The sequence below is a fragment of the Meleagris gallopavo genome, chromosome 1, assembly GCF_000146605.3.
Source record: "Meleagris gallopavo isolate NT-WF06-2002-E0010 breed Aviagen turkey brand Nicholas breeding stock chromosome 1, Turkey_5.1, whole genome shotgun sequence".
NCBI lineage: Eukaryota > Metazoa > Chordata > Aves > Galliformes > Phasianidae > Meleagris > Meleagris gallopavo.
In genome coordinates this window covers 25322872-25338315 of record NC_015011.2, presented here as the reverse complement: position 1 = coordinate 25338315, position 15444 = coordinate 25322872, and the positions used below count along the sequence as shown (strand labels likewise).

The 15444-nt window shown below is 37.7% G+C and overlaps 1 protein-coding gene and 1 long non-coding RNA gene across 2 annotated transcripts in view; one reads left to right on the top strand and one right to left on the bottom strand.

The window, feature by feature from the left end:
* LOC109365799 overlaps positions 1–4323 on the bottom strand; it is a 7150-nt gene extending 2827 nt beyond the window's left edge. The window contains exon 1 of the long non-coding RNA XR_002111520.2: positions 3534–4323. This is a non-coding gene — a long non-coding RNA (uncharacterized LOC109365799). The remainder of the gene's footprint in view (positions 1–3533) is intronic.
* FOXP2 (forkhead box P2) overlaps positions 1–15444 on the top strand; it is a 338892-nt gene that overhangs the window by 195799 nt on the left and 127649 nt on the right. The window lies entirely within an intron of this gene.

Sequence of the window (15444 nt, the reverse complement as noted above, 5' to 3'; positions counted from 1 at the left end):
GTTAAATGCCTGGAGCTAGCCAGGCCCTTCAGAAACATTCCTTGAAGCCAAAACTCAGGTTTAAAAGATGAAAAATGTTCTCAGAGGCCACGTGTTAAATCTAAGATGTCCAACGAGTCCAGGAATATCTTCGGTTCCTTCTCAGAGAATGCTGACTGGACTTACTGAAATTACAGGCTGTCCTTCTAGCAAGTCTGAAATATTATCATGTATCAACACTGCTCTTCAGTAATGGTACATCCAAAAAGAGTGTGAATTTAAAGAGGATTTAAATTCCATGGATTTTGGTTCTCAGAATGCCGTGAGAGAATGGTGGATGCCAAATGGCTTTACTTAGAACAAGCAGTATTTTTTTTCCAGGTCTGGTAAGACCTGGAAATAATGAAACAAAATACAGAAAAGTCACAGAAAATCAAAGCAGAAAACTTTCCAGAGTTTTTAATTTTTCTGTCCTAAAATGTGTGGGAAGCAAAGCTGTCCACTTATATACATTGTTCCCTAAGTGGTAAGGGACAATCAATAGAACTTGGCTAAATTTGCAACAATTGTGAACTATATTTTTTCAATTTGACTACTTTATAGTTACAGTTTGACTACTTTATAGTTACAGTTTTAGCACCAAATTAGCTGTTTGGACACTAATGGTAATTTGTCTAGAATTTTAAGCATTGTATCAGATACTATTCTTAAAATGGAAGTATTATTCTCAAGAAAAACTCTGCAGATAACATTATTTTCAAGACTCCGATACATGCTTACTAATCAGCTGGCAGAACTGAGCATAGCTCTATTCAAGGCTATTAATATTTGTCATTAATCCGGTAATGTTATAAAAAAAATCCAAGCTTCCTGTAAATCTATCAGTTTTCCTTTTGGGATTTTGCTTCAATTGTGACAACAAAGTAAAAATACTTTGGAAAGAAAACAAAGGAAGAAAGAGTGTTCTATGTGTTTCTGTTCAGTTCAGTTTTGGGCACCGGCAGTTGTGGTTGCTGTCTTGAAATCTGGCAAAACATGTATTATTCCTTTTTCCAAAGATATTCTCCTGATACCTTTGATGAGACTGTAAATATTTGGATATACTTCAGCTTCTTCAGATCTCTTGGAAAAAACAAAGGAAAGAATAGACCTACCAGAAAGTAAAAGAATTCATGAGCATGGTTTTTCAGGTTTTTGTTTGTTTGTATGTTTGTTTTTGAGAACAGAATAATATTTTCTTTATTTTTATTCTACTTTTCTTCTGACAGTCACTTAAGTTCCATATGTGGCAGGCCAGACTCAAATCATCTTCCAGACTGTTTTCTGAACAAGGGTATTATCCCAATTCCCTATTTCACTGTTCAATTTGATCATGTCTTTATTTCTCAGAACTATAAGACCTATATTGTGATACTCCAAATAATATTTATTCTTACAGTTCATTTTTTTTCTTTCTGTATTGTGAGGTAAGAATTATTATCTAAAAATGAAGCTCTGGCAGTCCACAAACTTCTGTGTTTAGCACAGTGTTTGTTCTAACTGATCCAGCTATGATTTTGTCTCCAAGATTATGTAGGTTCAAGCCCAGCCTCTTCAGCTACTTTATTTTGGACTACTTTCGGTTGGCATTTTTCTGGTACTTCTGTATGTAGGTTTGATAGAGATATAGCGCCCTTCATGTAATACAGTTCATACTGATCTTCACTGTTCTCTTATATGACCCTGTGGCCACAGATATGAAGGTTGGCCCCTTGTATTTGTCACATATCATTTCTGAGTTGAAAGGAAATTAATGTTCTTTCCTTTGTTCTTCGTGTTTTATCTAGACATGACTGTTGATTTGTACCTCTATTCTTTTTTTAATCCACACTGATAAAGATTTGTAGTATGCACTAGGGAACCTCCTACTGTCACTCCTAGGACCACCATATGTTTCAAGATCTCATGACAGAACAGATTGAAATGCGTGTTCTTGTGCTGAGTGAGATTATTATGAAAGCTAGCACTCTCACTAGCCATCTGATAGATATTCCAATTCTGTGAATACTTCTCCTTTCCTGTATCAAGAGGTTCTCTTCAATTTTGCCATTCAGAGGAAAGAGGGAAGCCAGAAATACACATTTAATGCATATCAATTCCTGTATACGTTGCTGATGCCAGTGCAAGTGTTTTGGTTTTTATGATAATGTGACTTTCTGAGAAGATTATAACCTGTTAGGGAGGGATGGGATCCACTTGTCTAGAAGAGGCAGAGCAATCTTTGGCAGCAGGCTGATCAGTTTAGTGAGGCTGGCTTTAAACTGAAGAATTTGGGAGGTGGGGTCCAAAATAGCCGTGCTTATTGCATTGCAGTTGACTAGGGAACAAGCCAGGCCAACCAAAACAGTGACCAGTGTTCCTTAACTGTCTCCCATGAGATGAGCCAGAAGGCCAACCACCTCAAGGGTCTATAGAGCTATGGGGAATCCTCTTGCATCCCCCTAGGGAAATCTTCATTTTCTGATCTCTTTTCTTCTTTCTTAATTCATTAGGGTTCATTGCTGAATGAAGTGGGCGCCCTGGTAATGGCAGACAGTAAATAAGCTTAGTTAATAAATACTTTCTTCAGTCTTTACTGCTAAGACTGCCCTTCTGGAATTCCAGACCCTGAAAATAAGAGTGTCTGAGGAGAAAAGGACTTTCCCTTGGTTGAGGAGGATCTGGTCGGAGATGGGCTAGACAAACATGACACACACAAATCCAATGGGATGCACCCATGAGTGCTAAGGGAGCCGACAGAAGTAATTGCCAAGCTGCTCTCTATCCTCTTTAAAAGGTCATGGAAGATGGGAGAAGTGGTTGAGGACTGGAGGAAAGCTGATATCACTCCAGTCTTCAGAAAGATCAAGAAGGAGGAGCCAGAAGACTACAGGCCTTAACTCCATCTTCGGGAAGGTGTTGGGGCAACTTATTCTTGATATCACCTCCAAGCAAGTAAAAGAGAGAAAGAATATCAGAAGTAGGCTGCATGGCTTTGCAAAGGGGAAATCATACTTGACCAATGTGGCGGACTTCTATGATGTCAGAATCAGCTGAGCAGATGAGGGGAGAGCAGTGGATGTTGTGTACCTTGACTTCATCAAGGCTTTTGAAACTGTCTCCGATAACATCCTTGTGGATAAGTTTAGGAAGTGTGGGACATATGAGTGGACAGTGAGATGGATTGAGAACTGACTGACTGGCAGAGCTCAAAGGGTTGTGATCAGTTGGGCAGAGTCTAGTTGGAGTTCTGTAACTAGAGATGTTCTTCAGGGGTCAGTACTAGGTCCAGTCTTGTTCAACATCTTCATCAGTGACCTGGAGGAAAGGATAGAATGAGCCCTCTGCAAGTTTGCTGATGGTAGAAAGCTGGAAAGACTGTCTGACACACCAGAAGGCCGAACTATCATTCAGCAAGACATGAACAAGATGGAGAGTTGAGCAGAGAGGAACATGATGAGCTTCAACAAGAGTAATTCAGAGTACTACATCTGAGGAGGAAAAAGAGGATGCATCAGTACAGCTTAGGGACTGACCTACTGTGAAGGAACTCTGTGGAGGACGACCTTGGGATGGTCCTAGTGGACATCAGGTTGACCATGAGCATCTGGAGTAGTATGTGTGCAGTTCTGGGCTCTCAATTCAAAAAAGACAGGGATCTTCTAGAGAGACTTCAGTGAAGGGCCACAAAGATTATTAAGGGACTGGAGCATCTCCCTTGTGGGGAAAGATTTCTCTTATTATGTCACTGTGAGAGGGTGACAGTGCACTGGAACAGGTTACCCAGAGGGGTTGTGGAGTCTTCTTCTCTGGGTATATTGAAAACCCCTCTGGACTCTTCCCTGTGTAACCTGTTGTAGGGAACCTGCTTTAGCATGGGTTTGGACAAGATGTTCCTTAAAGGCCACTTCCAACCTTCTACTATTCTGTGACTCTGAAAGGCTGAACGACCTGGGACTGTTTAGCCTAGAGAAGACTGAAAGGGGAACATACTAATGCTTTTAAATATCTAAGGGGCAGGAGTGAAATGGTTGGGGCCAGGCTCTTTATAAGAGTGCCCAGCAAGAGAAAAAAGTGCAGTGGGAACAAACTGAAAGTTCCATACAAATATGAGGCAAAACGTTTTCGAGTCTCCTTCTCTGAAAATATTCAATACCCACTTGGATGCTTTCCTGTGTAAGTTGCTTTAGGGAACCTGCTGTAGTAGAGAGCTTGGACTAGATGATCTCCAGAGGTCCCTTTCAATTCCCACTATTCTTCAATTCTGTAAAGTAAAAACTGAGCACTTGGAATCACTGTCTTGAACATGAGCTGAACAGTTAGGATAATTACCTTGCAGAAGTTTTGGCTACAAGATAGTAGCTAAGTACTTCAGCTCTGAGCAGAAATGGGGCACACTGAGACCGTGTCATCCCTACAGATCACTGCTCTGGTATTTGTCTGCTAACTTTGTGATATATTGGACAAAACAGAATTGCAGGCAGAAGTTTGCAGGGCACTGAAGATTTTCTAAGGGCACCAGTTTGCCACTAGTCTCAAGTATAAATCACTGATTTTTTCCACAGACTACACAGTTCATTCTTTAGTTCAATTTCTCATTCATTTTAGCAAATTAAGAGCCTTTAATTTTCCTTTTAAAAAAACTGGTGAGATGTAAGTGAACTGCTGATGAAAGATAAAGATATTAAAATTTTGTTGTGTTTTTATTGTTTCCTATAGGCAAAATGTATTTTTTTTAATAAATATGATCACAGATTTTTCCACTAAAATTTCCATTAATATGTTACTGAGCTTGATGGAGGAAATACGAAGCGACACGAGTCTCTATTATTGGAACTTCAGATTAAGCAGTATATGTATTTTTTTTTTTCTTCTGATCAATCATTGTAAAATTTAACTTAAAACACTTCAGAATGATGGACAGTATTTAGTGATCAATAAAAATGATTTGAGAGTGTGATCCTTGCAGCACAAAGTAAGCAGTAAGAGGTAACAGTTTTGATTTTTATAAATAAGAAGGTGTGTTCTAGCTATAAAACCTGGAAACCAGAAACTTGTAGATGTTCCACTGCCTTCCTTAGCAGCTGTTAAGTTTAACTTTCAGTGTATATAAGTAAACTCTAAATTAGAATGCATTTAATAGGCTGAAGGGATTTGTAGGTCATCCTACGTTAGAATTGTTCCACATATATAGTTTTTTTACTAGCAAGAACACTAGTTACTTACCAGATTTCTTGTATCATTTCCCACTTATACCGAATTTTGAAGGCAAAATGTTACATTACAGCTTTGTTTGTTATTCCATCTCCTGTCTCAGAACACTGAGCTGTGCATTATGCGTCAAAACATGTACTGTTCTCTTGGAGTTCCTAGCCCAGCAATGCAATGTAATTCATTATGCCCCGAAGATAAACAGTACCTCTTGACCTTTCCAAGAAAAGTTGCAATATTTTCTTATTCCAGAATGTAATATTGTACTGAGCTGATATCAATGTGATAAGATAAATGTTTCCTTTTCTAATGTAAACCAGAGTGCACTACATTTATATAAAAGTCTTGGGGGATACGTAAAGCCTCCAGATAAGAAGGAGCATTTTGGCTATTGTAGGTCTGCATTTTTGAATACTCAGTCTCAAAGCACTGGGGACAAACTGCAACCAATCTTGAAGAGGATAGCCAAGATTTTCAGAAGTGAATAGACAGTTGACTTTTATGTTGTCCAATTCAGAATTATCAAACAAATTTTCAAACAAATTCAAAAGTATATGGTTCATTATCATGGAATGTTAACACCTTTCTCTTCAATATTAGGATATTTGGAGATGTCCTCTTTTCCAGGTGTTAATGCAGAATCCTAATCTCTTCTTTCTGGGAAAATTTCCCTCCCAGTGCTTGTTTATCTTAGTATGTTAAGTGTTTTTGTATGCAAATCAGTACTGCATCACATCGTAAGTGGCATGTAAAAAAATTTCTGCTACTCATGTGAGTAGAGCACTCTGAAAATAATGCCTCCTATTTATTTCCTTGGAAACTACAACAGATATAAAGAGCACAATAACACTATCCTATAGAGTGAATTTTTCAGTGACAAAACACTATTTTTCAACATAGACACTGCCATTAGCTTTTGCGTTTTTGCCAGCAGTGAGCAAGAGCCTACATGCTGCACTCATAAAAATCTGTATCAGCAGAACTGAATGTTTCACAGATACTGTGGTGGTGTCTTTGCTAGGAAAATGTCGTCTATAAAGTCCATCTTTCATTGGCTCAAACAGATGGAAGTTAGAAGGCTCCAAATCTGGGCTCTGTGGTGGGAGTTGTAGGACAGTCCAGCCAGGATGCACAGTGTACTCCATGGTCTTCAAACTGATATGCGGCCTGGCATTAATGTGTTGCAAGAGAGAGGTTGTTTTCTTCTCTCACCTGACTCTGGAAATTGGAGCCTTCCGCTTAGTCAGCATTGCAATGTAGCAATCAGAGTTGATGCTTTTTCTGGAAAGTTCCAGGAAGTCCAGAACAATCACCCCATTCCTATCCCAAAAAACAGTGCAAATCACTGTACCCACTGAGAGATTGTCTTGAACTTTTTCCTTGATGGGGAACTCACATCTTACTTCTCCATGGGCTGCCATTCTGACTCTGGCTCATAGACCACTGTCACCTTCAGCCTTGCATTGTTTCAGTAGGTCCTGACAAACTTGCATACAGTGTTCTTTCTGTTCCTGCTCGCATTCTCTGATTGGTTTCCATAAACGATCAGTAAGCGTCAGTGAATGCCAATGGGTGCAATTTTTCTGCTTGGACAAATTCAGTGACACACCTTTGCTTCATGCACACTTCCATGTCAGATACCATTCTGTCAGACTGCACTTCTACTGAACGGACAATTTCAGACATTCAATATAAATTTGATTCAATGGGGATTAAAATACAGGAGAAAAGAAGAGTAAAGAACAGCAGCAAGAAGTTATGACATATCATTAAATTAGTCTAATTCGACATACACATACATGTTAGTGGCATTTAGGTCCGGACTTTCTGTTTCTTAACTTGTCTTCATTTATGTTTAAGCTTTATTTAAGCTTATCCATTGATAGCATTTGGAAGGAGGCCAGATCAAGTTCTGTATTAAGAAGCTAACTGAAAAGAGCAAGTTTTGAGGGAAGATTTTAAGTTCTTGAGCAAAATGATAATGTAGAAAGATGAGGCTGCCACGTAGGTCAACATGAGAAAAAACTTGGAGTCACCAAGGGAAGACCATGAGCAGAAAAGGAAAGCTGACATGTTATAAAGAAAAAAAACCCCAAGATGAGGTTTTTCAGAGATCAAACTGTCTAGGACTTTTGAGAATATAATATGGAATTTGAATTTCATTTGAAAACAATTCATATATTTGTCAGGGAACTAAACAGTGTATGAAGTAGACACTCTTCATACTAAAACAGAAATAATTTTACTTTTAGAAGTAAAAATAATACTGCAATTTTATGTTTGCACATGTGCAGTCATGTGTCTTATTTATAGTTTTCTCATCATGAATTTATCACACGTGTGACAGCGTATGTAGCTTCAGTAAAGGCAGTTCAAAATATTGTTCAGATTTAATGGAAATTTCTAGAGTTTGTATTTTGTGTACATATTTTATACATATATATATAATTAAGTTTAGGTACTCTGCATCTCATAGTACAGGAAAAGAATATAGTAGGCAGAAAGAGCATAAATGCCTTTGCAGAGTATTTGCTAGGCAGTCTGTAGCTTCTCTCCTCACTGGGAATAGTTATATGATCTATATCAAATTTGTTCTACAGCTGTTAGTACCTCCTAGCATATAAACAGATGGGTAGGATTTCTAGGAGACAGATGCCCATCTCACTAAAAGGACTGCTGTAATGTGCATTATCAGAACTAGAAATGAAGACTGAGCGAGCATGGAAATAGAATTATTTTTCCACATTTCAAAAGGAGGCAGTAAAAAGGGTTTAGATTCATTTATTTGGTGCGGCAACCCACTATGCCTAACTTCCCCTGAACATTGACAAAGGGTATTTTAAAGTGGCAGATCATTCTTCTAGCATCTTCTGTTACCAGTAAGCTCACAGAACAAGATGGGGCTGGGAAAGTGTAACAATTGTCCAGAAACATTTGTATCTCACTGGAGGGTCCTACAAAAACATGGGAACCTGTGCCACTACAAGTCACTCTTACCTGCACCAAATTCTTGTAACACTGCAGAGTTTGTGTCTTGAATTTCACCTTCACCTTGTGTGTTTCTTTCTTACTGGTTTTAAAGGATTTAAATGTTTGAAATATGTATACGGTTAGATCTTAATTGAAATGAGCCACAGTGTGAATAGATGTAAGAGACTGACAATTGAACACACAGATTAATCAGCAAAAGCAGAGTTTAATTGCAGCTGATTTGTACTGGTTGAACACCTCTCTGTATAAAAAATATTTTATATTCAATTGTATTTATAATCTTTTGGATAGTCAACATATGGTAAAACTTAACAATATAACCACTTAATCAAACACAGATTTGACCTGTCCCTTCATTCTTTGCTTGTCAGAAGCTTCTATTCCTTTCTACATGGAAAACGGTTCAATAAATGCAAGGCTGGATGCAGAACCAGATCTTCTGTCTTTGGTCCTCCCAGTTCTTTCAATTTGAGTACATACTAAAGGCTACCATACAAAACATTGAATTCCCTCTGTTCCCAAAATACTACTTTTTAGCTGAGAAATTCAGGAAACTTGCTGAAGCTGTAGTACAGTGTGGTTGAATACATATGGCTTGTGACAGGTTTGATACAGCACAATAATTTATGACTCTATGAATGTATATTGTTGAATCCCCTTCTTTGTTCTCAAGTATAAACACTGTTGTTATCAATCACTCTTAACTTTTATAAAACTGTCTTGTTGGAGCTTTAGCTGTAATTATTTTGACTTCTTGTAATACCTAGAAAAATACCTGGAGTTCTGGTAGGCCAGAATTACTATAGGATATTTGCAGAAATTAAAAAAAAAAGTATTCTAGAGTATACATCACTTCTCAGTGAAGCATTTCATTCTACAAAATGCAAAAATGCAATGGAACTGAGTCTAAAAAAATAAAAAAAACCTTGTATTTTAGAATGCAGAAGCTGAGGTCAGTCCCTCTTGAACTTGGCCAAGTTTCAAAATTTCTTCTTCGGACAATTATAGTCATTGCTATAGGTGAAAATTCCTTCAGCTGTTGCTTTTAGGATTTTGGGAACTTTAGTTTTGTTGCAAAGAGTCTGTTTTGGAATTTAATTAATTCACAACATAAATACTTTCAAATGGAGATGACGATGTGACTTGTCTTGCAAGATGATGTAGAAGCTTGGGTGCATTCCATATGGCTGCTACACATTTCTGAGAATGGTGCTTACTTGTGCAGTGAAAGTGCTCGCTTTGTAGTTTTGGAATCTGCCAATGCTGCTTGTAATAAAGGGAGTATCTGTACTGCTTTAACTGTGTCAGACAAGTCAAAGAAACACTTGTCTTGAAGATAAAGAAAGCCAGCTTAAGTTAAATTAATTTATTTTCCTGACTAGCATGATCGTCTCCAGTCACTAGAATATATTGTCTCAATGATATTGTGCTGGCCTGGTTATAACACTCTTGATTACTAATAAGAGGTTTTTTCAATGCCTTCTAGTCAGGCAGAAATTTAATTTCTCTTCAACATTACTCACAATGTTTGTGTTTTGTTTCTCTGTTCCATCACGGTTCTCAGTGTCTTTACAGCATTAGTCCATATAGTCTTTCTGTGATTCACCTTTTTTACCTTTTGTAATGAACAGATAATTCAGCCATTTATAAAGACGCAAGTCTTCTAATCAGAGTCTTCTCAGATTTTGACACAGAAAATTATAAAGAAAAATATCAGAGGTTGTTATTTTTAAAGAAATTCCTAGGCCTCTTCGTATTCGCTGTTTCAAAGATAGTTCTGCTTTTTGGCTTCTAAGAAAGCAGGCTTCTCATTAAACTGTGACTAATGTCAAAAGTTTGACATCAGAAGTGAAACTCAACCAAGGTGCATAAGGTGGCCATACCAAACCAGCACTGACAACTCATCAGCAGGCATTATGGGATGTCGTTTGAGATTCTCCTTTGCTTCAGAATGAAACTTCCTCCTCCCTCCCCCTTCCAAAGAGCATTTATTGCTGTTGTTTATGAAAAGGATTTGTTTTCCTAGCCTGTTTGCTAGGAAATCAAGCCCCTTTGAATCTTTTCCAAGTAATCTAAAATTACATCTTGACTATCTCAACTGAGAATCTCTAAAACAAGACATGGCTAAACTGTTTTCGGCACCCAGACAGGACCTGCACCAGTAAGCATGGTGCTCCTGTGTGCAAACCAGCTGACTGGTGTGGTATCAGATGCCCCTGAGCTAATGGGCATTTCAGCCCCCAAACTACAGGGATTGCATCGAGATCCCTAGTGGGACCGTGTTTGGATGAGTTTGGCTGCAGAACTGTGCATGGGAGTTGCTTAAGAGAGTGCAGGTCAGCAGAAGTCAGAAAGTCAGCCAAGAGCTGTGCTCACAGCTTACCAGCACAGAACAATTCATCAGTGTAGATGAAGCCTGAGAGAGCTGGTAGGAGTCATTTTGTCTTAATAGCATTTTCAGTAGTTCACTGTGTATTGCTTTTTTTGTAACTCTAAGCGTTAGAGTCCTTGTAGCACTGATGTCTTAATGATATTAATGAAACCAGAGATTGGTGGAGAAAAGGATGAGAACCTCTGACATTCATGTGAAATCAAAGATTGCTTCAGCTGTTGGTCTCCGCTCTGAGTTCAGGTAGCTACATAAGAGTTACACCATAAAGTCTGCTCCAGAAAGTATTTTGTAGCAATCCCAAAGCCTTGACATGAAATGGTTTCTCTCCCATTTATATTCTTGACTCATTGTGGTACTGCAAAAGCAGAGCCCTGGGAACTGCAACAGACTAATAGACATAATCCAGATCACTCTCTCATGAAAGGCAAGGTCTTCAACTAAGAATGCTCTAATACTGTGTCTGTATTACTTTATTTTCCAAATCTCAGAGCAGGAAGTATGTACATTTGTCATGTAAAATAAAAATTACATTTCTAATAGGCAGGATATTATATATTCTTAAATAACAACTAAAGTAATAATTATTATACGTTGTAACTCTAGAATATTATTAAAATGCCTCATCAGGAATAGATCCTTATTTGTTTCATGTAGCAACTTCTAAGTCCTACAAAGAACAGGTGATAGGAAGAAAACATGGATGAATGTTCACAGATAAGATGCACTGACTCCTAGTGAACTAAAGCAAAGAGATTGTTGGAAACAGTGAATTAGTTGTAGATCATTAAACCTAAGGTTAAAAAAAAGTAATAATTAAAGCTTTATTTCTGCTTGCTCTTTACATTCAGTCTAATTCTACCTAGTGGTGTTTGTAAAATGAGGACTGCCTGTTGAAAGCAGGATGTGAAGTGATGATGAACTTAGAGCTAAAACTCAGTTTATTATTGTATTAAGTGGTGCTATGAGTGGTTTGGTATACTAAAATATTGCCAGTACCATACCTACAAGGAAATTTACCCGTATGACATAAGAGACTCTGCTCTGTAGCATATGCATTAATAATTTTTTAAAGCTCTTTATTTTTTCTTGAAAAGTCTTGCTTCCCTTTTTAGTCTCTGAACTTGTGGTTATATGGGAACAACTGAGGAGTAGACACGAGGAACTGTTGTCAACAAAATATTTCAAGGCAAGATATATGTAATAGTATTTTTGCACATATCAACCTGTTTTTCTTAAAAGCTTATGTGTAAATTTAATTACTACTGAGTTTCAGAAGGTGAAAGATACCAACAAGTTTGACAGTTCTGCTGGTCATTGGTTAGAGAAAAATCTGTTGTGTTAGAAAACTGCCCAGGAGTGTTACAGAAAGTCTTGATTGAGAAAGAGCTTAAGGTTTGGGAGGATGAGGATTGGATCCAGGTTATTTGGACAGTTCTTGTTTCATGCTTTTTTCAGGAAGAAAAATGTCATTTCGTAGGAAGGCGTGTGTCTAAAAAAGCTTGCAGAAGTGCAGTGTTTCCTTAATCCAGAGAATGATGTCTCAGAGTTCTGTAGTACCACTATGGTTTAACTTAATCCAAAATGCCAACCTGACTATTCGAAATTAACTATAAAAGTATTGAAAACAACTAACTCGCATGAGAAAATTACTGCATGGCTGGTTTCCAATTGTGCATGAAGTGGGAGATGGAGCTTTCTATTGCTTCCTTCCCATGCTGTCCAGCTGCCATGTAGAGAAGCAGGTGATGAGCTGGCTCGTCCTGTGTGGGTGATGCAGTCCTGGAGTGTGGGTTACACAGGGAGAGTAGATGAGGAGAAAGCAGCACAGTAATATGTATTCACTTACACAATATATATGGTGATGATTTGAATCTGTACTTGAAGAAATCTGTAGAAGAAAACTCAAGGTTGTGAGAGGAATTGTAGAAATTGATGAGGTTTAAAATGTTACAAGAAGATGCAAGCAGCTGTTATGGAAAAAATCTCAAAAATGCAAGGACATAAAATCTGAGCTAGGTGCAATGTGTACTGAGGCATGGCTTTAAAAGAAAAAGCTAATAGCTGAGGTTTGTTTGTAAGAAGCTGATGACCAGATATGACAGAGGACTGGTTAAAAAAAAGAAAAAAAAGGTTTTTTTTGTAGAGCAAAAGAGTACTTGGAAAGATAAAAGGAGTGAATTTTCTATCTGAACTCTTTCTGTGTATTCAGATCATGTGACTGAGTTGCTAATGGTTTATTTTAATGTGCATACTAGTGGTGGTAGTGATATATATACTGCGTGGTTCTGATGAAGTTCTTAAAATCTGATGCCAGAAGAGACTTTATCTCATGTGAAGTATTACATATGTTTGGCACATAGGCAGCTGGGTGTGTCTGTTTTTTTACAAGTGCATCTAAAGATGATAATGTCCCCGAGCATATTTATTATTATAATTCCTTGATTAGTTTGCCATTTATGAATAGTACTGTGGGTACTATAAGACACTATAATAAGGAACATTTTTCCTTGGGCAAGCTTGATGAACACCTACTTTTAATTCAGTTGCCTAACCTGTTGTGTTGCTCATGTATACTCCTTGGGAATTCCTCATACAGTTGCTATCATTTCTCCAGCACCTAAATGCCCTGGGAATTGCAAAATGTCTCTCTGTTCCTCTTCTGCAAAACATTTTTACTAGCTTCAGGTCTTTTCTTTTTCATCCTTCAAGTTTCTAATCATAAAGAATATACTCCCTACCAGATCTCCTCACAAGGGCTGAAACTAGGATGAGGAGCCTGAGGACATTTGCCTGCCTGTCTTCACTTGCATTTTAGCTTAAAATTAAAACTCTTTGTCATTTCTCTCTGTTACAATTTTCACTCTTAAAAGTCCCCAAAGTGGAGAATTCTTTCTCAGCTCCACAGTCTATTAAGACTACCCTTCAGAGCAAACTCCTTTGCCAAATGCAGTGAGATCCTGAGGACTGGGGCTCTTTCTACTGCACTGCCTTCTTCAGAGATACAGAAGTCTGCGCACTGGGTTGTGCCTGCTAGGTCAGCATGAAATCAGATGCACCAAAGAATTTAAAAGCAGTCTGAGAGGAAGGCAACCAGAGTAATCCAGGCGGTCCAGGTATAGACCACAAGTGCAGTAACTCTTTCAGAAAGAAAGCTAACCATTGCTGCTTTTAGGTTTTAGGTTAGGTTTTCCACAGATCATAAGCATTTCCTTCAAGAAAACGGGTATTTAGTTGAATGCGTGTGTGAATACATGTGTTACTTCGCATATATGGACATATAAATTGATGTGTGATCATGGCACAGAGATTCCCCAGGAGCCTCACAATCCATACATAGAAACAGATTTTAATGTTGCAGAATTATTCCAAGCTGTTTTGATCAAGCCTTAAGCTTTGTGTTATCGAGATACTCATGAATATTACTGAATGTTACCATTCATAAGTCCAGTGGCTAGCAAATGGGCAATTTATTTGCATAGTGTTCTTCTTGCTCTCGTATCGGTGTTTTTATTTTTTATTTTTTTTAACTCCAAATTCAAAGCGGAGTGTGCTTCTCCCTTCAAGAAAAGGATTAGCAAAACCACTGAAAAATTACAAATAAAATTACTATCATTGTATATCCTTTTTACATTCATGTTTATTCAGTAGGATTTCAGTCGATTTAGTTTTAGCAATAAAGGATGACTTTTTTAAGTGGCTTAGGCTGTAGTGATTTTTTATCAAATTATTTTGTAAAAACATGATTGAAATCAGTTTATCAAAGATACTCGCTGTGTTTCGCCTTGTAGCTCTGGACTTAAATTCAGAATAAATTATACAGAATCAGTTGCTTTGCATGGGACTGTACAACTTGGTCAAACTTTGCTTCACATCCCATTTCTTCCCTTGCTTTTCTGTCCTCATCCTATCTCTCTTTTTCAGGCAGGCCTCTATTTACATGAAGAAATGTAGTATCAGGAAAATCTTGGTTTCTGCTACTGTCATGCCCTTACTTGGCGGTGAGAACAAAAAATTTCTGTCCAGGTCGATCAAACTGCTGCTAGGGCACACAGAGTGCTTAATTCTAAGCCATATCCCATTCTGTATAAACTACTTCTGTGTTTGGTTCAAAATCTCAAGGTTAGTCTTGTAAATGCAAACATGACCACTTAATATCGGAAAATTCCAAAGTGTGATTCTGTAGGCACAGCTCATACTGCTGTTAACTTACCATAGAAACAAATCAAGCTGAAGCTTTGTGATACTCAGTTTATGAGAGCATGGTGTTATTTGAAATGTAGCAAGGTATTAGACATTACAGTAATCCGAACTTGGCGTACTTTCACGGGAATCAAATGAACCATGCAATCAAATAAAATAGGGCTGGAAGGTGCTAGTGAAGATCTCTGTCCCAGAGCATAATCACTATTTTTCCTGAAGATGTTTCTTAAACAGGTCCAATGACAAAGATTCTGCAGTCTCTACAGAATGTATTGTACTCCTTCATTATTCTTAAAAATTTCTTCTTCATTATAATTAAGCCTCCATGAATTCTGTTTAAGGTCACTTCTACTTGTCTTACTCATGTTGCACAATTAATTCTTTCTGCATGGATACTTGTTGAAGGCTCCTATTACCTTATGCTATTTTTTTCCTCTTTTTATCATCAGATTTTGCTATTCCATAGATTGAATTTTTTGGTCACTCTTATTGCTCTTTTCTGGTCAATGTTCAGATTGTCCACCACTTTGAAGCACTGTGCCCCAAAATGGGAGTAATACAGTTCACCAGCTGACTTTTTTAAAAAGTTGAATAAAGTGAAAGAAATGCAATGCCTGTTTTATATGTGTATATATATATACAGGGATATACAC